The following is a 27,341-nucleotide window of genomic DNA, read 5'->3' on the forward strand; positions in this document are numbered from 1 at the left end:
TTGTGTTTGACAGGATGTGAAAAATATCATTCATGAATAAAAAAGAGAGGAGAAATGCAGAGAAAGGGCAAAAGAGACAATGATACCATGAGGTATTAACTTGAAGAGACATTCATCAAAAATTATAGGTTTCATCCATTTCTGATCGCTTATTGTAGGCTTGTGGAAAAAATAAAGAATAGCTTTTAGAATGAAAATACATGTCTCAGAAGGAAACATGGCTTTCTGGCTAGAGCAGGTTGCACAGAAGGTGGCACAGGGATATAACCTCAAAACACACATAGGAAAGACAAAGTTTGTTTCACATGTAAAGACATGATTCATGAGGAATGGGAAGATGTGCTTTCAGTGTGGGACCATCCCTGAGAGCGTTTTTGGGGGATCCTAGAAAAGAGCTATACCTGCTGGCATATGTACCTCTGCATCTTCACCACTGGCAGTAAATTATGGGAAGAAAAAAAAACTACCTTGATTTTCAGGCCTTAAGCAATCTGATTTGGACTTGCTGAGGCACACAGTCTCGAGTATGATGTCCAGAGTATCATGCCAAACAGGCTTGCACGCCGAGGTGTGCACACACACATATCAAAGCCACAGTCCTCCAATTGTGCCAGGTCACTTCTACCAGTTGGGCAGCACTTCCACATGTCAGCTTTGCAGTGATGATGTCAGACGTGCATTTCAGACACACAATGAGGCATAGAGTGATACTCTAGCTATAGTTTTATAATCGCTCATCTGGAAGCATATTGTGATGCCAGTGTGACACTCCAGTAAGCAAATACTGTTTACAAAATCGTTTTCTAAATGTGTGTTATCTACATGGCACTGAAACTTTGCTGATTATTAAGAATCGAAGTCCTTGCCATAAAACGTTCATAATCTAAGTGTAAAACATAGGCTTGAGATAAATTATGTGATGTAAGAAGTAAGGCAATAGGCAAAGAAAATTAGCACACAGCTCTTCAGCTTGGTACTTTTTAGAGAATTATAAAAATCAAGATTTCCTAAAGAAGAAAGAAAAATCCTATTAAAACCACAATAGGAAAGCATTTTGGAATCTCCCGTGTGTCTCAGTTATGTTCTTTTTGGGTCTATTTTCATCCACTTCTTGCAGAGCTTTCAGCCTGTGACTGAACTGAAACCAGCCAATCTCTCTTTCTGGTTCATGTATATTAGCTCAGTGCTGTTAGGTTTGTTTCTCCAAAACAGCAGGGTGCTGGGATTTTTTAAAGGTTTCCACAGAAAATAAGAGGAGAGGGATATAATACCTTCAACTCAAATTTATTTCTTTTAATTCATTTTATATGCACTTGGGGCCTAAATAACTCAAGAGTAATTACTGAAAAGTAGCCTATTGTGTGACTTGTACCCCTTTGTGAGCAACTATTGCCTTAACTCCAGATGCAGAGTATTTTGTAACATGACTACGCTCCATATTCCCTTTGTAGAGCATACAGACAAGCAGCGGATCCATTTTTCACTTGCATGCCAGAATAGCTAACCATATGTGTACAGTTACCCATGTATATAAAAGCCAGCGATCAATTACTCCTACTAGAAGTTAGTACAAATCAGGAGACAGACATAACACCTCACAACTGTCTCTCTAAATAGCTGTGCCCCCTAAGCATACCCCTATAACAGATTAAAGTCACTCCTGACAGTACAATGTAGTCTTTAATATTTTGACTAATAAGTGCCAACCTCTGGAAATGTGGTCTTGAATAACAATAGCAATGACAAGCAAGAAATTTTAAGCATTCATTCAAGTTGCTGGTCTCTGTCCAAATTGTTACCACTCATAGTGTGGCTTGAAAACTTTAATACAGACATTCATTTGGACAGATTTCAGTTTCTATGGGGCAAACAAGGCATCTTACACAAAAAATTCCATCAGCTGCACAATATATGGTCATATCGGTATTACAGGTCTCCAGGGCCTGTGTGAAATACAAATGAATGTGCAAATGTTATCAGAATGAAAAGGCAGAAATGAGGAAAATCTGGAACCAGCTAGCTCCATTTCACTGAGCTAGATAACTATGTCTTTCCTCTCCTCATTTTTTTGTCTCCACCACAAGCATCTGGAATAAAAATGAATAAGGTGTGTGGGGAGACTAGTCATGTCTGAAACTTTTTTCTTTGCTTCAATATACTGGAAATCTCAGGATCTCTACTAGCTGAGGTTTTTTTCCTCCTCAGTCCAAATAAAAAGGGGACTGGCCTTTTTCCTTGTTAGAACAAAGATTTTTATTTTTTCATACAGAAACTGACACTTCCTCCTCTTAGAAATTGTATTTGAACAGAAAACATTTGCTAGCAAATCAGATTTTAGACAAAAGCGTTAAACCAGTGCTATTCCCGGGATGGTTTATGTTTTGATTTTCCATGTATTCATAAGAAAATGCAATTCTGAATATACATTGCATTGTGTAATGTAAATGGACACACATCTGGCTGAACACACACATACACTGTAATGTAGTTTCAGAATTATATTCTTAATGAATACATTTAAATATATGCAAAAGACATCAGTATTACACAACATACCACTCAAAAAATAGCAAACCACAGAATCAGCATTGCATTGTCCATTAAACCTTAATTCATCCCCCCTTTGGGGATATACAACATAAGGTGGTACAAGATGGTATAACTGTACCACTTCCTATTTTTGCACAGGACCTTGACTCATTCTCTTTGCCTTCTCCAGTCAGTGTGGGATTTAATGAAGTCATGTGCTGAGTATAGTATTATTAATTTCCTTCTGGGCATTACGTACAGCCTGTCACCACAGAATTATTCCCAAACATGAGTGAATATATCTACCTGACATCTCTAGGATATTAGAATCATAGAATCACAGAATGGTTTGGGTTGGAAGTGACCTAAAAGATTGTCTAGTTCCACGACCCCTGCCATGGGCATGGACACCTTCCACTAGACCAGGTTGCTTGAAGCCCCATCCAGTCTGGCCTTGAACACATCCACATCTTCTCTGGACAGCCTGTTAGCTGCTATTATTATTATTATTACTATTACTGTTACTATTATTATTATTTTCACAAGTTAGGAATAAACAAGAGATTAAAGTTAAAGGTTTATATTTAGAAGAGTTTGCCAACTGAACATCCTAGTTTGAGACCTCTAGAACCAGACGTTTTGGAGATCTTCATTTATTCAAACAGAATTAGTATTAGTTGTATCTATTAGCAGTTGGCATCCTATGTTAAGCTCCTTGTAAATGAAGAAGTTAGTGGCCAAGAGTAAAAAGTGTAGATTTAAATAACGTTTGCTTAGTCATGAAAGAATTCTGTGGGGAACTGTAATCAGAGTAAAATTACATGGCATTGCACCTCTTGAACCAGAAAGCTGTTCATCTTTCCTGCAACTCGCCAGCAATTTTTCCATGCACACTCATAAGACAAGGTCCTTCAGAAAATGTTCTTTACCAAACAACCTTCAAGCAAGTGTCTTCCCTGTCTGATGCACTAAATAAAACAGAGAATCTGAAGGAAAATAAAAATTTTAAAAAAATACATCCTTGTTTAAATAAAGAGCAGAGGTGACAGTGTTTTTAAGATAAAAGATATAAATAGTCAGTAATTAAACATGGTCCATTATACCATATCAATTTTGAGAAAAAAATCTACTGGTAGGGAGGCATGTTTCAACTGTAAACATATTTTCTGTAACATTCTGAAACTGGGTTATCTTAGATGAAAATTTCTTTTTGAAAATTTGCAGCTTTGTAAGAGGCAGGCGATTGGTTTCTAGTCAGCTGTGTTACAGGCTGTCATAATTAATGTATTGAAAGATACTGAATTAAAGTTACATAAACATAAAATGGTATTTTCCTTTTCAGACCTTCTTTTCACAATGCTAAAATTCTTCCTCTGTCTCCCATGCCCCACAGATAAAATTAGAACCAATAATACTGTCATACAGAATGAACTGGTTATGGATGTGGTCTTTGGCAAATCCACAGTACCAACTTTATTAATTTTAGCCAAACAGGTAACGAAGCATTACAGTAAATAATTATTTTCTATGTAAATGTTATATACTTTTTACAAGGACACTGGAGAGCAAAGGATAATGTAGTTGCAGTAAGATTGACCTAGGATCAAACTGTTGGAGGAAAATGTCCTGTCTCTCTCATAGAATCATAGAAACATTTAGGTTGGAAAAGACCTTTGACATCATCAAGTCCAATTGTTAACCTAACACTGCCAAGTCCACCATTAAACCACATCCCTAAGTACCACCACTTTAGTTCTGTCCAACCCCTTAACACTGGGTTGTGCTTGCAATCTTCTTCGACCTGCAGTTCCTGCAAGGGCACAAGCCAGTGTCCGAACTGGAACAAAGGCTCCAGTTCTCTCCCCAGCTACTTTTCTGGGGAAAAGAAAGGTAGCTGGACATGCCTGAGATTTCTGATGTGCTGAATTTGATATCAATTTAGGAAAAAGACATATATCTCTTGCTGATATGTATAGTCCAGATTCAGTTGGAGTGGGTATGTCTACACTACATCATTCCGTTTAAGAAGAAAGGCCATCAGTGTCTCACCATGATACTGATGTTTCACTTTTCTAAGTACTAAAATCTTAGGGCTTTTTAGGTCAGCTTCCTAGTGAATAAGGATTAAAAAGTCAGGAAGAGTCTGGGGATATTCTGTCTTACATATTTACTTCCACACATGCATGAACTGAAAGAGTAGAGGCTGAATTGACTGTAGGTACTGTAAATCTCTTCTTTCAGACTTCTATGTCCAACAGCAAAGCCTGTTTGGCAGCAAGAAACTTTGTCTTAAAACCTTAGAGCATCAGAGCAGCGTAAAGCCAATGCCTCTTTTGCTCCTATAAGTCCCTCTAATAAAGTGTCATGCTTTACGTGTTTCTTCTCAAGACTGAACATTTGCTCAAACACAGAAAAATAACTGGGTAGTCTATGCATATTAGCACCACCTAGTGGTATCCTGCAAGAACCATGTGCAATCCCAGCACTTGTAGTATAAAATTAAAATCACATGAGACAGAAGCACTTTAAAATACTTAAACAGTGATGCTAATCTAAATAATCTATTGCACATCTTACATTATTTTTAAATTGTTTCAAAATAAATTATTCTTGGAATAATGTGTTCTTTCAATGATCTATGAGCAAGCTCACAGGAAACAAAGTGTCTGGAACAGGACTGAAAGTACTAGAAAGATTTTTGTGTTACTAAGAAGTTCACTGATGGTTAGCCTTTAAAAGAGAAAACGATATTTTTTAATTGCTTACTTGAAAATGCACCATTATCGCTTAAATTAATACCTTGCAGCGAAAAGAAAAAACATATATGGTTTAAGAGAAACTTGGTCTGCATCTGATCAAAAAAGTATTTGCAATGACTTGTGTTCTGTGAATGTAAAAAGCTGGTAGGATTGTACACAACACAGAGTTTCAAGGTTGGCAAATTCTGCCAGGAATAAACTTTCCCCCACTCAAAAAAAAAAAAAAAATCCACTACACATTTTTTTAGTATGACACAACCCCCAATTACTGAAATATCTTAGCCATTCCTTGAGAACTTTTTCTTTTTGTCTGCACAAGGAGCTTTTACTTAATACCTGCCTAAATTTAAGCATGGCCTTGTGGAAATATATAATTCAGATGCACCAACACTTGGGCATATATAGAACACACAAAATTTAAGTTTCAGAAGAAAGGTTAGCATCAATGAACGCAAAGATTGGATAGGCTCTACGTCTTTAACCTCCCCTGCTGAAGCCAATGGAAAACCTTCATTAACTAAAACTAAGTTCAAAAAATGCACATATGTGTATGTGTGTATACATATCTGTATATATGCATATAGATATTTATTTCCATGTGTACACATATGTATGTACAGTTTGACCTCAGACTAAATCAGATCCTCTAAAAATGCTATGATGATGACTGTAAGATGGGCTTCTTTGCTTCTCCAAAGTTATGCATATGTCACAATATACTAAAAAGCATAAAAATTAATGGAGATTGTCCTTTTAAAAAATGGAAATGCCTAAATCCCACTTCTCTTTGCCAGCAGCTCTAACCTTCATCAGAGATAAATCAATCTGCAGCAGTGGCAGGCAGCTATTTAAGGCCAGCGGATGGGGCCAGAGCCATGGTAAGTGCAGGACTGCAGCTGTCACTGTGTTCCTGTGCTCAGGACTGAGTCACCCACACACAATTTCTTGTGAGCAAGCCTGTCATCAGTTTGACTTTTTGTGTCTTTTCTCTGTTTGGCATCTTCATGTACCTAGATGTCAATTATTCCCCCTGCATTTGTGCATTATTTTAAATCCTTGTGGTTTGTTTTGTTGTAACTTAAAGTTCTGAATCCAAAGATTCACTGGAAATGCCTTGAGGTAAGTGGAAAAGCCAGAAGCTGAACTGGGTATATTGTGATCTGAAGGTGCATATGATGGTTTTTCTTCCCTGACTGGATAACCTCTCTTTAATAAAACCTAAGACATATTTACATCACGCCATCAAACCAGGACAAAGCAAAGTTGCCCCAATTAATATTGCACAGACCTGAAATTTCCTTCAGCATAGCACAGCACCATGAAGGGATCCACGATTCATCCGAAAGAAGCAAAACAGAATCAGTACCACGCTAATTAGCACACCTGCTAATCCCAGACCAGCACAGCACTGACTTTGCTGCACTGCATGAAATCATGAAGCTGCCCCGGACCCTGCCGCTTCAACCCTGTCTGCACCATGGTCTAGTTGGGAGTGTGAGGAGCCTGAGGGGAGACCTCATCATGGCTACAGCTTCTTCATAAGGGGGAGAGGAGGGACAGACACTGATTTCTTCTCGCTGGCAATCCATGATAGGACCTGAGGGACTGGCAGGAAGATGTGGCAGGGAAGGTTTAGGTCGGACAATAGGTTCTTCACCCAGAGGGTGGTGAAGCACTGGAACAGGCTCCCCAGGGAGGTGTCACAGCCTCAAGCCTGACAGTGTTCAAGAAGAGACTGGACAACACCCTCAGACACATGGTGTGAACTGTGGGGTTGTCTTATGCAGGGACAGGAGTTGAACTCGATGATCGTTGTGGATCTTTTCCAACTCAGGACATTCTATGACTCTGTGATTCTATGTGAGCTTATAGTACTACACAGTGAAATCTTCTCCACTCACATATCACTCATATTCTTTCCTTCGAGAAAAAAAATCATCATCACTATTGTGTCTCTTTCTATGACATCTACAGGAGCAGATTCAGCCTGGCTGCCAGTCAGTGGTGGTTGTATGATCCCAGTGTTGCTCTTCACCCTACAGCTGAGCACCTTGAGGACAGAATGTGGTCCCGGCGTGGTGATTGCTCATGCTGCAGCACCCATAGGGGGCTATAGGAGCAGTGTGGGAAATTAAAGCAATAAAAGGTCCACAAGACATTCATTTTCCTCTGTGATCATTGGATGCAGTACTTGGACACCGGAGACAAAGTGTGTGCTGTATGGAAACCTATGAGAGAGTTAGAAGAGTGTGGTCTCTTGCCTTGTCTAGACACGCACCTTTTGATCGTTCTCCTTCAGGTAAATCACATCTCCTTACTTCCATTGGGAACACTAATATACCTTAATCTATGGTATAGCCTGTGCCAACTGCATTTTAGTAGAGTATATGGAAATCTTAAATGTAGATTTGCATTTTTCTACTATTTTTCTGTGGCATCTCTCTCACATTCTGTTGTCATCTAAGTTTTCTGCGCCCTGTTTTCACAACTCGTTTTCACCTTCCCACATGAAGGATATCTCTGACAGGGGACATTTATATTGTAAGTAACCTAAACATTTTAGTTTGTGCTTACTACACTGAAACTGGCAGTAGTCTTAGAGCAATGGGGAAATGTATGCTCCTGAATGCCCTTGAAAACACAATGTATTGTACACAGGACCTTCCCTGCCTTAAATTTCCCACATACAGACTCCTGCTATTCTCTACGTTACCATTTGCTTATAAAATTAAACTTTTATTTTGTACCTCAGAACAAACTTGAAATGCAAATGAAGAGCTAGAAGAGGGGCTGAGGTCTGTCTGCACATGATTCAATGGTGGCTTCAAGGAAGAAAACTGCCCTATTTTAAGATAGGAGGGAAGCAAAATACTCATTGAGTTTGCTGCCTGTTTTGATCAGGAAACCAGCTTGAATACTACCGTGGCATCACTTTGTATGTATCCCTTTGAATTAAAAAAAAAAAAATAAAATAAAAAAAAAAGCAAGTAGGGAAAGACATAACAGAGACTTGGGCTTGGCAGTAAGAAGGGCTGCTGGGGAAATCCAACAGCTTATAGTGCATGCTTAATAAAAAGATTTCTTCTTAAGAAACAAATAATTTGCTGTACTCTGGGTGGGCACTTCCCTCAAGGACCTTGAAAGAAACCCTGGCAGATGAAGTGCAAGCTCATGTGGGAGACTCAGGAGATGGCACTCCTCCCCCTGGGTCAAGACAAGGGTGCAGCTTTGGTTTAGAAGCTGTTCTTCCAAGAAGGATGAGGCAAAACATCTTCTCTAAGATATAGGATTCAATATATATATATATACATAAAAACATATCTATTCAAGTAGTGAATATGTATAAAACTTCAACAGTCTGCAACCCAAACTGCTTGAAGACTACTTTTCTCCATATGTCCCCGTATGACCCATTTCCTCCTAACTCTAGATGTGGTAGTTGGAGTGAAAGATACTGTACGTCCTGATGTGGACCAAAGGAGCAGACAACAGGCTACTGAAACATAAAATTGCCTTGGAGTATGAGGAGACTCTGTTAAATCTTCCTTCTTGCACAGGACAAGACATATGCAGTTTTTTAGTTGCTCTGCTTGGATAACTTCTTCTGTTTGAAAGTACAAAATTATCCTCTGTTCTAACTAGGAGATGATGGCAATTTCTGTATTTGATCAGAGTCTGTAAATTCTTTTATGACCTTTAGAAAAAAAAGTCCATGATAAGTGTTCATTATTAAGGTATACAGAGAAAATAATGCATTTAAATCTAGCTAAGTCAGTCCTCATGTCAATAACATTAATTTACACTCCAATGCCTTCATTATGTATTTTCCATGTATTTTACTCTGCTGAACAACACTTTCTTAATACCTGCTGGAGCACTTACTAATCCAAAAATATAGTTCACATACCTCTATGCTATCTTCCAAATCAGAGTTTGGAAGAAAATTGTAAAGTCAAATGACAAATAATCTGAAGAGGGAAAAGTAAGAAGATCTAGAAAATAAGGAAGTGTTGGAACAGATATTAGAATTTTCCATTGCAAATTATCAACACTAACCGGCTGTCTGGGAAACACTCCAACCTGATGTTGGGTTCTCTTTGATAACGTGGTGTTTCTAAGCAACATTTCTAGTCAGCCCATGTGGATGAGTGGTCAGCCACCACTCTGCAACTTCAAAACATGAATTTCTTTTGTTAGATGCAGATCCAATTTGCTGTTTGGTTTTCATATGAAAAATACAGCAGGTTTTTTAAGATACAGGGTTTTTTAAAAAAAAGGAAGCGGTGCTAAATATTGTAACACATTTCAACACATATAGCAGCATGGCTAATTTATTCAATACTACATTAATGAACCCCTTTTTTGTTCTTAAGCTAAGCAGATGGGTATTCAGGTAGCATGTGTTAAAGTTGTCAAGAATTTATGTTCTAATTCCATTCACATAAGCAGCTGAAGGCACTTCTTACATAAGAATGACAGTGATAACAATTAACTGGTCTCTTCACTCAATATGTTTCCACTATAATCCCCGGTGAAGTATTTTTCAGGACTTGAATCTACTGAACTAGAATTTCTAAAGTTCATTCCTTCCAAGCCTTGTATGTGAAAAAGATGTGAATTCCAATCCCTCAGCGTCCAGGGACTGCCCATCCAGCTTGGATCTATGCTTTGCACGCATTCAAGTGCAAGGCATCTATAACGATTAGGTAATTCAGAATTGAATTTGGAAACGGTTCCTATCTCACCCAAAAATAATTTTATTTTGATATGTATGGATTCATATCACTGATAAGTAAAGAACAAGTATGTTCCTGTGAAGTGAGAAATAATCAGTTCTGCAACAGATGGGATTTCTCACTCTGACGGTAGAAGGGAACCAGACCTGTTCTTGGCTGATGGACACTGAGCCAGACAGAGTCCTGCAGACTCCTGGCAGGGATGGGGATGTGGTGGAGCCACAGGAGATCACTGTTTTCACTGAAGTTAGGAACCATTTTCTGCGGCTGTGCTTGCATCTCAAAGAAACTGACTTCAGATTGCTGGCAAAGACAGTTGCATTCCACACTCTGGCAGAAAATATTTTAGATTTCTATAAAATTATCCTATCAAAATGAATATATTTATCAACTCAGATCTGGAATACGTGCATCCTACCAGTGCTAATTATAACAAGACATATGGTTAAACAGCATTTTAGATTGAGACAGTTTTGGGAATTTCTATACCTATGATTTCTTCTTGACACTGGAATCTTTCTTATGGACACCTGTCAGGATGCAAGTTCCAGCAGGAATGTGGCACACAGCTCCTCAGCTCCTTCTTCCGATCCTTTGCTTCCATATTGACATAAAACCCACAGTAGGTGACAGAAAAGTTGCTTGCACCTGGCTCATGGCTAAAAATAGTGAGCCATTAAACTTTGATGATCCTCCATTTAAATGGAGCAGATTTGGATAAAAGATGGCAACTATCCAGAGCAAACGGTTATTTCAAGCCTGATTCCCAGGAAAGATAGTAATTGAAATACAGATTAGTTACCGAGAAACAGATAATCTGATACACCTTATCTAAAGATCACCTGAGGTATAGGAAAGGGACTTATAGAAGTTGTTTCCTCTGAGATCACTTCGTAGGAAAGAAAGACGGAGCAGACAGGACTCAGAAAAACTCAGTAGTTCAGACCTGAAACTGGAGAAGTGACATGGACAACCCAGAAAACTCTGACCCAAGGAGAGAAACCATCCAAGGTAAAGAGGAAACCGAAGCAGGAGGCTGAATGTGGAAATGTTTTGTCCACAGCTGTGTACTTCTAACTTTAGCTGAAGTAAGATGTGATTTGTTTGCTACCCATCTATTTACCTCAGCTATCCCGTATCTTTGAGAGGAGAAACTTCAAGTTAATGTTGACCATAATGTGGAGTTCTGGGAAAAGATATGCATGGAGAAGCAAGGGAGGAGGTGACGGGCTGTAGGGAGTCTTGCTTTTCTGAAACAATAGTAGATAAAAACCATATCAAAGAAGTCTGGCAGAAAGAGAAACTAAAGCTTAGTGAGACATAAGAAAGCTTAAAACATTAGATATCTTGTAATATTACCCAAACACAGCAGCTTGGAGTGTACAAAGAGAACTGAGTTTTATCAAGGCTGTGACACACACAGTCCTAGAAAAATTAATTCATCTAGCCTGCAGCTACGTGTTCCTTTCTTTGCACACTGGCTCCCCTTGTTATAGTCATGAGAGTAATTTTGTCATGCGGTCTCCCTTTTACAACAGACAGCCTTCACACAGGCCTGAATTTTAGCTGCTTATGTGCATCGTGCCAAGGTACAATACATACAGGGGCCTTTTTGACCTTCTCTGAAGCATCCACCAGGGACCCAAACAGTCTGTGGACTCCCTGAGTGCAGTGAGGAAACCATCGAGTACATTTTGTGGCATTTCACAGCCACATGGCAACATGATCAAACAGATCAGAGGTGCAGGCACAATCCCTCCCTTGGTCTGGCTGCATGCACTGGGGACACCTCCCACCATAGCACCAGTGACACAGCATTTTATGCCTTTCTCCACCAGTGTTGGCAGAGGCATTTTTCCTCAGTATCCCTGGGGTTCCCTGTAGCTTCATGGAGACAGACAGTCTCCTCTGGAGACTTACTGAAACCATTGAAAATCTGTATTGTTCAGTCAACTTTCTATCTTTCGGCATGCATCATGAGCAGAACTTAGGTGACATAGCTCATAACACAGAAACCTCATTTAAATTCCTGAAATTAAAAAAATAAGCATTATATCCAGTGGGAAAGACTACAAACACACTTCCTGGAAAATACAGATGGAGCTTAAGCAATAAAACTCATTAAAGAAATTCATCTGTAGAAAACTCATCACAAAGACACAGAATTAATTCACAGTTAAACACAGAGCTGAAGGAAGTACTCCCAGAAAACAACTAATCTATGCAAATTCATCTTTAATTTTTCTTTAAGCTGGTGCTGAGTTTCATGAGTTGTGGGGATTGCCCACAAATATATTCATCACCAAATGCTGTGAAGAGGTCTGTGTGATACGGAGTTCCCATGACTGATCCTGAGAACAGCAGCACAAAGGTCAAACCAGAGGTCCATCTAGCACAGTGTCTTTAAATAGCAGCAAAAAAGAAAGTGTAAGTGCTAGCTAAACAATAGGATATTTTGTCTACTACATATCTTCAGCTTCTAGTGCTGTGTAGATAACTGACTTCATAAGCCAGATGTTGTAACTTTGTGGTTAGTACTGCTTGATTTTCTGCTCATGATTTTAACCGGTCAGTTCATCTGTGGTTCAGACCATGGGCTCATTTAATTTCCTCTCTCATGAGCATTTTCATGCTTTCTACCATGCAGGCCACTACACTTGAAGTAAGTTTTACCTATTACTTCATTTGATTCTCCACATCTTAAAAGTCAGCATTGCTCCAGAAAAACCTCTGGGAAAGTAGTAATGAAAAGATTAATGAATGTATCTTTCAAATGGTGCTTGTGCAAAAATCCCATAGCTGACTAAGCAAAAACCAGCATTGATCTGAGTCAGATACACACTACTTCCAACTGGGTTTTGTTTTGAGACAGGCCAGAAAGTCTCAGGGCACTTGGAAACTCAAAAGTCATATAAATTGAGTTTGAACTTTAGACTCTATATTACTGAGTTTTGTTCCCAGATTTAATTAAAGTAATAGTGTTTTCATTGCAAATACAAACAGTTGAGAATTTGACAATAATATTTGGAATCATTATTATGCAATGTGCATCAAAATATTTTTGTCATTTCACATGCTTGGTGGATAGTCATGAAAATTCAGTAAACATCCAAAACAGAGTTTAGGGTTATAGTACAAATAAATATTACAGTCCCTTTTGACAACCTTCATAATTCTCGCCAGTCCATGATTATGCTACTGAATACTGTGTAAAGAGTAGCAGAATCATCAAAGCTCTAAGAAGTCACTGAAACCTCCTTGGGTGTTTGATGAACTTGCTTCTTGTCATTGAGCCTGCAGATATGAAATCAAGAGATCAGCCTTCTACACCATGAATGACACCCAAACCTGAAATGGATGGATCAGAGTCTTATAAGCCTCTCTTTCCCATCTTTGAAAATTGGGTGGAAAGGATAAATAATCCATGTCACAACTGATCAGTCTGGCAGGACTGACATTTGTCATTTGCCCTTTTTTATTTTCTCCAACATTTCTTTAACGATACCATAGGATGAAGTCATCCTCCCTGAGAGCCTTTTCATTTTCTCAACCAGACAGCTACTAAGTCTCAATGCAAAGCCATATTCTATATCTATGTCCTTTGCACATATACACCCCAGCGTGTTCTTCCCAAGTACCAGCTCTTTCTGTTGGTTCCCATTGTTCATTTTAAGCTTTCTTATATTAAGATGGACTGCATACCTTCATAATCTCCCCCTGCTCACCTCAGTCTCCACCATGACATTTTTGCTCCTCTCTCCAGGATGAGTTACGATGTAAACCTTTCAGTGGTTCTTCATAGCCTGCTGTGGGAAGCTTCTTGAGGAGGCCAATGCATCAGCTAGTCTACCTTCTGCTTTTCCATTTTTTTCCAGGGAGAAGCCTGCAGGCAAGCCTTCCTCTTACTCTACTGCCCCAAGCATTTTCCTCCACTTAACTGTCCTGTTCTGCTGTTCTCCCTAGTTTAGCTTTAAAAGGTTCATTCCTCCTCCCCTCTTTCCTGTCCTATTCTCCCAGCTCTCAGCTTTTGCCCAAATATCTTCTGATGTCCCCATAGGGTCCCCTTGTCAAAGAACCCATGTACGCCTGTGATCCTTCCTGCCCCTCTTTTTCCAGTTATTACATTCAAACCTTCCTAATCAGTTCCAGTTGAGGTGAAAATGCTCAACCACAGGAAATTACACTTTGGCTTATTTGGCATCCCTCTGACAAACACTCCCCTACTTCAGAGGATTGTACAGGGGGAGTCCTTCCAGGATCAGAACACTTTCCAAAGTCTTGGTTTGATTACCCAAAATATTTCAGGGTGCAGAATCAAATTTTATTCCTAAAATATTCACATTCTTTTAGAAGTCAGGACATACTTTATTTGAACCTTCCACCTCAGTGATCAAGAGATGTGTCCTAAACACCTTGTGAGAGATACTTGGAGCTCCTTGCTTGCATGGAGTCAATTAGAATATGAACAAGCATGGCTCGGCACCTTTGGGTTCTCTTTGCAGTGATGAGGTGGTACCTGCCCTGGCAGTACCCTTGTAAACTGCAGCACTTTTCTTGCATGGCATGTAAAAAAAAAAATAGTTCAAATCGCAGGCTTGGCCCTTCAACATGCTTAGCATTAAGTGCATAAATAGTTTAACTGATGTGAAATAAATCACCTACATGCCTGCACATGTGATTAAATGCTTTGATGGATCAGGCCAAAATGCTGAACGCATTGTTGAATCTAGCAATGAGTCTGTATATAAACAAGATCTTTACAAACTGACACAAACATAGCACTTGGGGTGCTTTAAGAATCTTGTAACTGAGTTCAAGCCTGGCCTGAATGCATTGACTTTAATAGGAAAAGGCTAGCAATGAGTTTAGCCTTATTTCATTTTTGATGTAAAGAAAAACTGCTTAGGAAAAGGTCCGTGGTTCTAATTTTATTAGTTACAGACCTATTTTCACCATTCCTATACAATATCATGTGATGATTTATGATATTGACAAAATGCAAAAACTTTCAAAATATTTGGATTTCTATTTTTACTGAGCCCCAGTTGCCTTTATGAAGGATGGTGTTTGTGTTATTGGCCACTGGAGCCCAGCTAAGAACATCGGAACATTATCCTGCCCTGCCCCTGCAAGTAATGAACTCTTTTCCAGTCTGTAAAATGTTGGTGTTTTGTGGTTTCCTGGAAGGGAGATAGACAGCAACTAGCAGTGGCTGCTCCCCCTGAACATGGTGTTAGGGCTGTCAGTTTGTACCAGAGATTGCAGTGCCCACCCCCCTGCAACCATTAGTGAAGAATTAGTTTCTTACTTTATTTTATTTTACCATGATGACTGCATGACTGTAAGTAATCTCCAACCTCCAACTGGTACAGCTCCACTAATAGCCAGCCTGTTAGCCACAACTCCATGTACCAGGACATGTAGCAGTGAGGTTTTTATAGCATCAAAAGTGAGCAGGGATTTACACATACTGTTTTGATCTTGATCCTGTGCCAAATTTCTAGAAGTTTAATTATTTTTAATAGTTGCCATGAATTTTCTTAAAACTTACAGCACTTCTTTCTTGCTTCTACTTGTATGTTGAAACATATCACAAACCATCACAAATAGGATTAAACTAACCCTCCCCAAAGCCTCCCAATAGAATTGCTAAAGGTCTAATTTCCTACTTTAATCAGTCACTTATTCTGCACTTTGAGAAATTTCTGTGAAGACAGAGCTTCCATTGATTGCAATAAATACACATAACTGGGATTATTTGTGTAGGCTAAGAAAATTGATTAAAAAATAGAAGTGACTATTTATTTTTGTAGATGGCTTCAGAAATATTCCAGCTTCTCTAGTGCTCATCTCCTATCAAAAGTGGAAGATGAGCACCACAGACCTGCTAGTGTTAATGAGAATGATCTCTGCAAACATGCTGCATGTAGCTGGGAAAGGAAGAGACTCCAATGCTCTTGCTTGTTAACATTCTCCTTTGTTTCTGCCCACTCCAACTCAAATGCTTCCTAGCTGTTTTGCTGGCAGCTTTAGCAGTATTAATGCATTCCAAACTAGAAAAGTTTCTACTTTAATATCTTACAACTAGCTCAATATGTACTGACCTCAAACCCAGGATAGTAGTAATTTGATATTGCAGCTCATTATTGTTACTCCCAGCAAGTTTCCCCTTGAAAGTGCCTGATGCTTCCCCCTCCCTCTCACATGCACCCTCCCACCCTCCATTCAGAATTTGTTTTTAATTGTTGAGAAGAGAAAATTCAGACTGTGAGCCAACAATATATTTCCAGGGGGTACAAGATATTAATAGATCTACATCGTGGCCCCATATATTGTAATAAACTCTGCTGTAATTTGTTTACCCACCATAGACAGTAACTAACATTCAGATAAATGGAGTTGGCGCCTGCAAGATTTATGATATACTTCTGTGCTTAGCAATGTTTAATCAGAGAGTTAAAATATTACAGTGTAAAATCCTTTACAAGCATGCACAAACAGAGAACTACCATTAGAGGCTTGGCAGACATACTCGGTGTCAAATAGTACCTCCAGACACTCTCAAAACACAAAGAGGAATATTCAAAGCAGCTACTAACTGACTAGCATTATTTGAGAACCACGTCAGAGCTCATTTTTTTAGGGGGACTTGCTTTTGAAGTGACAGAATGATAGGCAGGGACAAGTGGGCTTGTCTGCAGAGCCCATCAAGCTGAAAGAAGTTGGGGTGGGTGGAAAGCCTGGAGGTGGGGGGGAAGGGAGGTGAATTTTGGTCAAAAAGGTGGTAGATGCCTGTCACAGAGCTTAGTGTGTTTGGATAAGACGGGCTAGCATGTGGGGGGATCAGCATGAAGCATCACACCTGGAGGAAAAGACAACTAGCTCCAGCCTCAGTGCCATAAGCCTGGCTCCACAAAGTCTAGCCAACATCTGGAATGGATATCAAGAGACACAGTGCAGCCCTGACTGGCGCTCTACTCTACCTTTGTACTTTTCACTGCAAATTGAAAAGCAAAACAGACATCAAGGATATATTTATATAACTGTCTTCAAGCTGCATTTTCTACTCCCATCTGCTGCACATGATAAGTTTCAAGTGTTTTCTAATAAAAAAAGGATTTTTTTTTTTACTCCTTGTTCAGTATACAGACTGACCTTTTTTTATTCACAGTTTTAAAGGAACAGTAAATATTTTACAGCCAGAGGAAGTGTCAGCACCGTAAGACTTTCTGCTATTGACATTATTTAACCACGCTCGCTATTGAGCCAAAAGTGACAGGGTGTGTGTACATATGCAGACGCCTGCATTTGCCTGAGTGTGTAAATGAGCTCGTTCGTGTGCATTTGTATGTGCACAAGCGTTTTGGAGAGGAACATTCCTGGGAGTTTTTTGCTTTATTTTCACATCATGTTGTTGTTATGTCACTCAAAGGGGGATGGCAGCCCTGTATGTACAAACAGGAGACCCTGTGGTAAACTGCTCTCCATGAGGGATACGCCAAAGGAATGCAACCACCATATCAAAAAGGCTCTGTTTTTTCTCTCTGTTTTCCAGTTACGTAGCTGATGAAACCAGATCAGCCTTCTAGTCAGGTTGATTAATCATGAGGAAAATAGCCATAATGAGGAATTGTTACATTTGACTGTGAAACTAGCAACTTCACCCTCAGACCAAAGGGCAGCAAAATGGCCTTGGCCATACACAGGTTTTGGCAGAGTTGTAGGGAGCGTGGCCTGATGTGCTCCTCAGCAAAAGCCAGCTAGATTCATATGCTCCAAACTACATTCTGGAACACATGGACAATGACATGTATGAGTGGCCACGAGAAAGTACAGTTACCTGAGGGAGTAAACTTCAACATGTGAGAGACAGTAGGAACCAGAGATACTCATCCAGCCCTAAGAAATATCTCCTCTCCAGTACTGAGCAGTGAGCCTGATCCTTATTTAACCCATTTATTGACATAAATTAAAGATAGCTGTATTTGTTGGAGTCATATTGGTATAAAAGTTTCAGAAAAGTGTTCTCTGAATCCACCAGTGAAAAGTTTCACCACTAGTAACAACAGGAATAATAATCCTGTACAGACTGTCTGGAACAACAAAACTGTTATTCGCTGTGACTAGTTACTCTCATGAGAAAGGAGAATCATACTGGAAAAAGCTCTGGTCTCGTTCCTTCAAATTGTAAAGTACTATTTTCAGCTGGTTTAGTACTGTGAACAGGAGATGGGGATGTAAAACCTACAGTTCTGTTGTGACTGCACCAATTCACCTTATAAACCTAAAGAATTAGTAACATCTCTGTCTACTCCTTTATAAAATACATAATAATTCACCCATAACACGCAGAACATGAGACTTAAATAGTGGTCCTAATTAAAATAATCCTAAATTTTCTGTTGGAAATTTATTGCTGTGTTATATAGCCTTTCATGAAACAGAAATATTTTTCTTTTTCTCCATGGGAAACAGTACCTTTTTCCATAAGACAACCTTCAAGAAAAAAAATATGTTCTCTTTTAAAAAAGTTTTATTTTGTAATAAAAATATTTTCAAAAATGAAAAATATTGTTTTCACCAACATCTCTTATACGAAAAACCCATCATGCCTAATTAGCTCTACTTGTAATGTGCTTCAGCTGTTTCAATGAAGAAGCCCTGTGTAAGGGCAAATACTATACTTATAGCATGTGAAGTTACACACCCTACATTGTGAGACCCCATTAATTTCAAAAGAGCTAAGAGATGTTCTTAACTGAATTTTTCTAAAGTAATATCAAAATGAGTGCAAAAAAAGTGGATCATTTCATAACATCTGTTGAAAATCATTCTGCATTAGCTGAAGAAACATATTTGCCCTCTTCCATAATTCACAGGAAAATACAAATACCTGTTTTTCATTTGGTGCTTTGTTATCAGCAGCAATTATTTTATTAGGTGGTTTGGGGGTTTGGGGGGGTTTTTTGGTTTTGTTTGTTTGTTTGGGGTTTTGTTGTTTGTTTGGGTTTTTTTTCACTTAAAAGACTATAACTTCATTGAACCTTCCAAGTTTTATTTGGGAAAAAGGGTAACATAGGATTAATTAAGTGAAACTCCCAGTGTTGGTAAAGCTGGTAAGAAATCACAAAAAGTAGAAGCCTTTTCTTCGGCTGAAACCAGTCACTCTGCATGAATCGGGTAAATTTCACAGGAAAAAAAAATTGCTTGCCCTCCTAATTCTGAAAATATGGTTTCTCTTTGAAATCTTACTGGCAAACTTCAGTCATCTTCCCACTGTAATTGTAGAGTTAACTGCTTCTAAAGCTATTGTCCCAAGCAAAGTTATTGAAGCAAATGTAGCATATGAAAAAAGATTTCATAGAATCATAGAATGTCCTGAGTTGGAAGGTATCCACAAAGATCAGAGTTCAACTCCTGTCCCTGCATATGACAACCCCACAGTTCACACCATGTGTTTGAGGGTGTTGTCCAGTCTCTTCTTGAACACTGTCAGGCTTGGGGCTGTGACACCTCCCTGGGGAGCTGTTCCAGTGCTCCAGCACCCTCTGGGTGAAGAACTTTTTCCTAATGTCCAACCTAAACCTCCCCTGGCACATCTTCCTACCGTTCTATAACCCTTTGAGTCCGACCCATCAGCCAATTGTTCACTCATGGCATTGTGTATTTATCCAGCTGTATGTTAGACATTTTGTCCAGGAGAATACTGTGAGAGACAGTATCAAAGGCTTTACTGAAACCCGAAAAATCACATTGACTGTCCTCCCTCGGTCAACTAGGTGGGTAACCCTGTCACAGAAAGAAATGAAGTTTTTTAAGCAAGACTTTCCCCTCATGAACACGTGCGGGCTGGGACTGATGACTGCGTTGTCATTCAGGTGTTTTTCAATAACTTCCAAAATAATCTTCTCCACATGCTTTTAGTATGGAAATTCTGTGGAAAGAAACTCTAGGCCAGTGTTTGGACATAAAGAAAAAAGTGCTTTCTTCTTTCCATATCTAGACTATTTCACAGTAGTTCTTGAGTTGTGTTTTACCATGCGTATCCATTCAAAATAAAAGCTAGGTAAGTTTTCTTTCTGGAGAGCAAGAAATTTCTGGTTGCTTTTTAACAGGAGGGATCATAGATCAAATGAAAAGCAGGCAGGGGGGTCAGAGGGAAACACCAGCATTTCCTGACACCCCTTACTTGTTTACAAAGTAAACACAAGATAACTGTGAAAGTGACAGTCTGATATGTTTGCAAGAGTGAGAAAGAAATAGAATAATCTGAAGAAATAGGAGTATATTTCTAAATCTATAATTCTTTATTTTATTTAATAATAAATGTTTGTACAGTGACTTAGAACATGTTCAATATCATGTATCTATCATGTAGATGTGTTTGTATTGTCTCATTTATTAAATTTGGATGGAAGGAGTTGTTATCTACAGAAGGTCTAAAGAAACCAGAAAGTCACCTGTATGTAGTTTGTAGTGAGAGGCAAGATCTGCAGCAAACCATACTACCAGGTCATCCCATACCATGTAGAAAGTAATAAAATTACCACACTGTAGAGTTAGGCATCCCATGCTGAAAGGCACTGTCTGCAAGTTCAGTATTGAGATTACATTAAACCCCTAAAATATGCTGAGTGAGGTTCAGTTTCTGAGCTTGTTCCTCCCTCACATTTCATGTGGTATATTTCTCAAACGGAACCGGCTCATTCTCTCTGTTTATGAGTATCTGTCTGATAAAGTAGAACTGAAAACACTGTGTTGTACTGGAGCATGAAGAAGTTTGGAGTTCAAAACAATTGCCTGCTACAAAAATAAAGGAAGGCCTTTCCTATGAAATCTGTGAACTCAAAAGAGGGATACAGAACTAGTCATTGCCAATAACTTTAACTTCATTTATCTATATTTGGCAAAAATTGTGCTGCAGCTGGAGATGAAATGCTGAGCTAAATAACTGCAGCGACGTGAGCTCCAAAACAGCAATTACTAAGCTGTGCTGCCTTGTGTAAGATTTTACTTTTATTTATTGTATTTAAAGCAACTCTCTAGCTATGTACAGTACAACAAGAACTGCCTGATCAAATAATGCCGGATTGCAAGGCATCTCAGCTCCACTGTCAATAGAGCTAAGTGTTTAGCAATGCAAACATGTCTTTCATGAAGCCAGATTAAAGTGGTGTGAATGATTGTTTTACCATTCTACATACCTTTTTCTTGTCTCTAATTGCAAGGAATAACTCATTTTAAACCTAAACATGACTTACCACAAACACTGAATGTATTAAATTTATTTCTTCTTCTTATTAGAATAATTATTGCTAGTTTTGAAAGGCTGAAGGAAAGGGGTACACAATCCCTATTAACTGCTGTAGAGAAGCCCTCCATCTCTAAAGGTTTAGTTGTTTAACATTTCTTCATGGTTATGAGAACAAAAAATCCCATATTAATAAAGCTGCTAGAGGAACTGCTTATCAATGTGATTTCTATCATCTACCCTTTTAAAAAAGAGGACAAGAAAGTTGAGGTTTTTTTCTGAAGTGTCATTTCTTCCTTCCTGGTGGATGTCTGTTCTCAAGTGTGAAGTCCAGATAGCTGTAATCACCAGTGTTCTTCAGTACTAACTCCACACATAGGTCTACTATTACAGTGGAACCTCACAATGGCTTCTTTCTCAAGCACAAAGAAGAGATACAAGAATACTGAAAAAGTTTCATCACACATAAACAACTTCATCTAGGGAAATGTTTACATTTATGGGAAAGAAAAAAATAAAATGAAGTGACATGAGTATTCCTTTAGTAGGTCTAGAAAATGGATGCTGATGCCACAAATCTAGCACGTTCCCAAAAAGTAATGTTACTGAAATAATATTACAGTGCCAGAAAAGCTGACTAATTGTCTGGATTCCAAAGGTTACATAATTTTTCCAAGATAACATAGTATTATTAGTAGTATTCAGTCCTTCAAACAGTGGATTTTGTCCTCATTTGCCGTATTTCTAACTCTCTTTTACTTTACTTCCACAACCAGAAATCCTGATACAGAGCATTCCCTTCTTCCACTTTCTTGTTAATTCATGAGCTTTTTAACCCAAACCAGAACTATCTCAGTCATTTTCTAGATGTAGACTGCAGCACTTCTTTGGGACATACTGCTTTTCATGGTCTTGTTCTCAAAACTTTAGGGCTAATGGATCATTTCTTTCATTCAAATTAATCAAAATTACTCTGTACTCTTATAATTTAACTTCTAGTTGAAGGTAATACTGAAAATAATTCTTAATATTGTTCCAGATTTCATGTGCAGACCACCTCACAGCACTGTATTGATTAACCACTAGTCATTGGTGAATACAAAACTATTGATCTATTGTACACAGAACTAGCGACATTTGTTCTTCACTACCTACATCCTAGAAACAGTTATGTCAGAGAAAGAAGACATCCAGACAACAGTAGGTCATATTTCTTAAATATCTCACCAACTTCATCTAAGGAGAAGCAATGTTAGGTTTTTTTCTGTGCTTAGGGAGCACCAAGCTGGCTGCTTGCATGTCCTGGGATGCTTCTCCATTTATTTCAAGACACTGAAACCTGAAACCTCTTGGGACGGATAGAAGTGGGAGGCTTGCTTCTTGTCACCTGCTCTAAATTTACGAGCCTGCCTCATTTGCTGGAATCAATTTTAGTCTGGCACCATGCATACAGATTTTGTGATTCCAGTCTAGATCTTCTGATTCCACCCTCTGATAAATTGCTTGATTTCTTGGTGGAAAGGAAAGCAAAGCAAAATTAAACAAGCCAAGGAAAAGAATGCAAGTTCTGAATGAATCTTCAGGTTTCTTGATGGAACTTATCCACCTTTTATTACTGGATATAATCACCTATCAAAGCTTGGCTTCTCTCTCTTTATTTATCCACACTATGTGTCACTTGCAGTTCCATAGGCACAATACAGGAAGCATTTCAACATGTTAATCTACAACTGCATCACCACCAAAATCTTCTACACGCTACAGTTGCTCTCATAGTTTTGTTATTATAGGAGACCTTTGGGAATGGAAATGAGGAATTGCAAAACACATGCATCTAGCAGCCATTTACATCCCTAGATCAGCTCTGTTGTACTGACTGAGAAGCTAATGCCGAAGTCCCTCTAATCTTCTGATATATTACAGTCTGAGTAGATCAGTTACCAGCTGCTCTTCAGTGCCAGGTCCTTGCACCTTGAAGGACATCAAAACCATATCATGGTTTACTCTTCCTTTGCAGAGTCACTAAGAGATGGCAAAGCTAAACATTTCAACAGCAACTACTTTAAACTCAGTAAACCAAATGAGCTGAGGCATTCCAGTATCATCCCTAGTGCTTTTAAAGTATAGTCCCTGTTTTCTGCTTTTACATCAGAAAGCTCATACTTACATTGACTTCCTGCTAAAAGAGACTGCACACATACTTCTAGGGTAATCTAACTTGTACTAGAGGCTGCTAGCGATTAACTCTCCGGGTGTTACTGAAGTTGACACTCTGATATATGGCCCTTCACTTCTACTTTAATATCTCACAGCCATCGCACATGTTTAAAGTTGTTTGGGCTGTGGTGCTTCAATATAACATGAAGCAGGAAATATAGCAACATATAATTTACAATGGAGAGTCTATGTTTTACTTTCACATATAGAACACATACAGAATTCTTCCTTTTAAAGTAAAGCTTCCTTGTCCATTCATCACACACCACTAATCACCACCACTTAGGCATCTTAAAGAAAGTGATGTACCATGTATCAGAAAAACGGACAGGACAAATGACTGAAATTGAACACATCTGTACAAACTTTGAAGAAACTGCAGGACTGTTATGCAAACAATAATAATGGCAGCCACATTACTTTTCTAAAAATGGAATAATTCCCCTGCCATTTACAACAGTTTAGTATTTATGCACCTCCACAAGTCTTCTACCCATTCTTCCTGAGTGATTCTGAGGCCTAGATCATGGTTCTGTTGTTTTGGAAAGATCAAGAGCTAGTCAAGTACCGCACAAAATAACAGACTAACTCCTTGTATTTAGCAGGATAATAGCACTGAGGAACCTTCTCCTTGCTAACAAGGTTATAATCTGAGGAAGATCTACATACATACAGATCTCTGGCAGCATTTACTCTTTGCATTGAGATCTGCTCTCCATTATCCAACCCACTACCCTTTATATCTTATGTTCCATTCTTAGCTATTATACGGAAAAGACTGATGGTGAACCTTGTGTTAACATATATGATTAACATGGTAATGGAAGCATTTGGTATCTTCCTCAAATTCCTGGTATGTACTGGCCACCCTTTGCCTGCTCTACTGTTTTTCTCCTCTTGGCTAGAGTGTCACCTCTTCTGTTTCCAGCTCCTCTGAAGTAAACTGGCATCACAGTCTATGTCATCTCCACATCTGGTCAGATAAAGACACATGAAAACACTAAGCCCTTGAAAATAAGAGGCTTCTTCTGGAGCAGAAAGCATTTCAGTTAAAAGCCAAGGGATAAGATAAAGGCAGCCTGTAGTTTGTCCCACTCCTGCCTTAAGGAGACACCCTGCTTTGCCCTCTTAGAGATTTGCAGCTTTCCATGAGGCTCTGACATCTTATTTTCCTAGGGTACCTGCAGTGCAGGTAAATTACTGTCACAGCAGCAAGGTAATTCCCATTTGCACAGTCTTCTAATCTGCCTCTGCCTCATGTTCACGTCAGCTCTTTATGCTGATTTTGAAAATAATTCTTTCCTTTTTTATGCCAGCTGAAGGCCAGGCTCTACCAGCCTCTGAGCTTATGGTTTACCATATCTGTGAAGCTCATGTTCTTTTTTGTTTATATCACAGAATTCACTTTTACCTGTTAAAAGAATGATTTAGCTCTATGCACGGGAAAATCCTGTGTATTTCCACCAAGCACAGTGTATTGCTGCCATTATAGCATGACTTTTTGTAAATTATCACTCAGACACAAGACAGTGAGAAACCTCATGTTGATGTGCAAAAGAAGAAGCTAAAGTGGGTCTGTGCTTTTTACATGGATGTGCATTATTGATAGCTTGAAACCTACAGTCATTTAAAAGACCTGTCAAAATCATATTAGACATAATGAATTTTGGTTTCAGACAAGGAAATAACTGACTAGCTCATATTCTTTGATGGCAAACATTTTCTGAAGGGAAACTATTCTCCTAACCTTTCTAAAAAAGGAAAAAAAAAAAAAACCCAGGAAGAACAATTTATGAGGCTTATACTAGACTCAGGGCCCTCAATTTTTATTTGTTTGGTTGGTCTGTTGGGATATTTTGTTTGTTATAGAGATATTTTCTTTCTTTATAGAGAGTGCAATATTGTTAAAAACAAAGGATATACTGTTGTTAGTAAATCTGGCCTGAATATCATTCAACTAACGTTATTTATTAGGTCAGAAATAAAGCCTACCCTGTTATTAAATCCATATTCTATCACAAATACTTTGCTAGTAAGAGAGCACATTTCTTCATATGGCAGTCAGGAGCTGAGGAGAGGCAATGGTGAGGGATAATAACACTGGAATCTTATTTATCCTAAAAGATTGCATAAAACTTAGGTTGTAATTTTCCTCTTCCTTATTGAACTGTTTTCCTTTAAATTCCCAAGAGCAGCCAGGTGAATCAGAAAAGCATAAGAATGAAGATTAAACAGTTTTCCTTTCCTACACTTCCACTCAGGTGAGGAGGAAGGATTATATTATATATATATATATATATAAAATCAGATATTTTCTCTGCGTTTCTGGAGTAAAAGAAGAAAACTTTGGAGACAGTGTATTTTTATTTACAGATTATCAGCAACTTCTACTGTAGCAAATAGTGCAATTATGGGTCTGCCAAAATGGCTGGGACTGTTTGATAAAGATTCATTAGAAAAGGAGAAAAATAGAAAGTAAAGTAATTAAGATCTTGGATAATCCAGCATGTTCCATGGAAGGCAACAGAGCCAAGGATGCAATTTAGGGTGCATAGTTTCCAATTTTTTGTTTCACATATTTTCACACATTACCTACTAAAGCAGCCATTACTACCAATTCAGTAGGTGCTATGGGCTGATTACATGACAAATCAAGATCAGGTGAAATAATATATGGCATTTGCCAAAAAGTATAATTTCAGTAATCCCCAAATTATTTATGGATTTGCACTGAACAAGTGGAATAAAGTTTTGAGAGCTAGGTGCTAATAATGATACCTGTCACTGGTTTCACACTCTCTTCCAGTAATTACGGCTCTGCCCAGACACTTAAGAGTGGTTCACTTCTGTCCTCCACTGAACACAATTTGAACTGAAACCACTTTCTCAAAAGAGAGTACCCTAGACACTGAACTATGTATTCAGAATATTCAGCCACTCTTTACTGTTAGCTTAATATTCCTTGAGTTGACAAGAAAATAGCCCAGTAGCCTAATGGCTACTGAGCCTGTAGACTACCTTGGCTTCAGGCACTGTCTGAGCCAGTCATAACATGACCTGAATGCGGCTTTTGCATTTTTCAAGCAAATTTCTTAACAACAGACTGTCAATCATCCTAAGCACTAGCTTCCTCAACCTGTTGGTTATTCGTCAATCCAGTTAATAAATCATGGTTAAGCCCAGTGGTTAGGGTTTTGCTCTAAGAAACAAGACAAGTGGCTTCTCATCCTCCTCCTCTGATTAAGTCACTTATGCAATTGAAACAGCAATGACTTAAGAGCATTTTTACCAGGATGTCTTAAGCAGATGGCTCATGTTTTCTATTGTAAGTGAGACACCAGGATTCAGTCTTCATTAGGAGAAAAGGGGGATTGTCTCCCACACTTAATAAATGTTCAAAATTCACCACAGACAAAGCATGGGAGGAAAAAGAGGGGTAAAAAAGGAGGTAAGGTTCGGAAGTGACCCTGTCTCAGGTCAAATACACAGTAGTGTTAAAAGTGGAATTAAAATTCAACCTCCTGGCAGCCAGGACACTGTCACTAGATGGCCTTGCCTGCCCTCACTTCATTTTCTGCTGTTTTTCCTAATTTGTCAGGACACATTCATCAAGGCACCCCAGGTCACCTGGCTTTAGAGCCCAAACACGGGCTGATGAAATATCCCTGAGCTCCATCACTGGACAGTGGAGACCTTTCTTCCTCTCAACCTGGGACAAGTTTTGAAATAGTTGAGGTGAAACATCCCCCCACATTGCATAGTGTTTGACGATAAGAGTAGTCTAAGGGGGTAAGCCTAGATTGGGATTACTACATTTCAGATGCCTGAACTACATAAGAGGAACCTCCA

The sequence above is a fragment of the Streptopelia decaocto genome, assembly GCF_964273445.1.
Source record: "Streptopelia decaocto genome assembly, chromosome: 3".
Classification (NCBI taxonomy): domain Eukaryota; kingdom Metazoa; phylum Chordata; class Aves; order Columbiformes; family Columbidae; genus Streptopelia; species Streptopelia decaocto.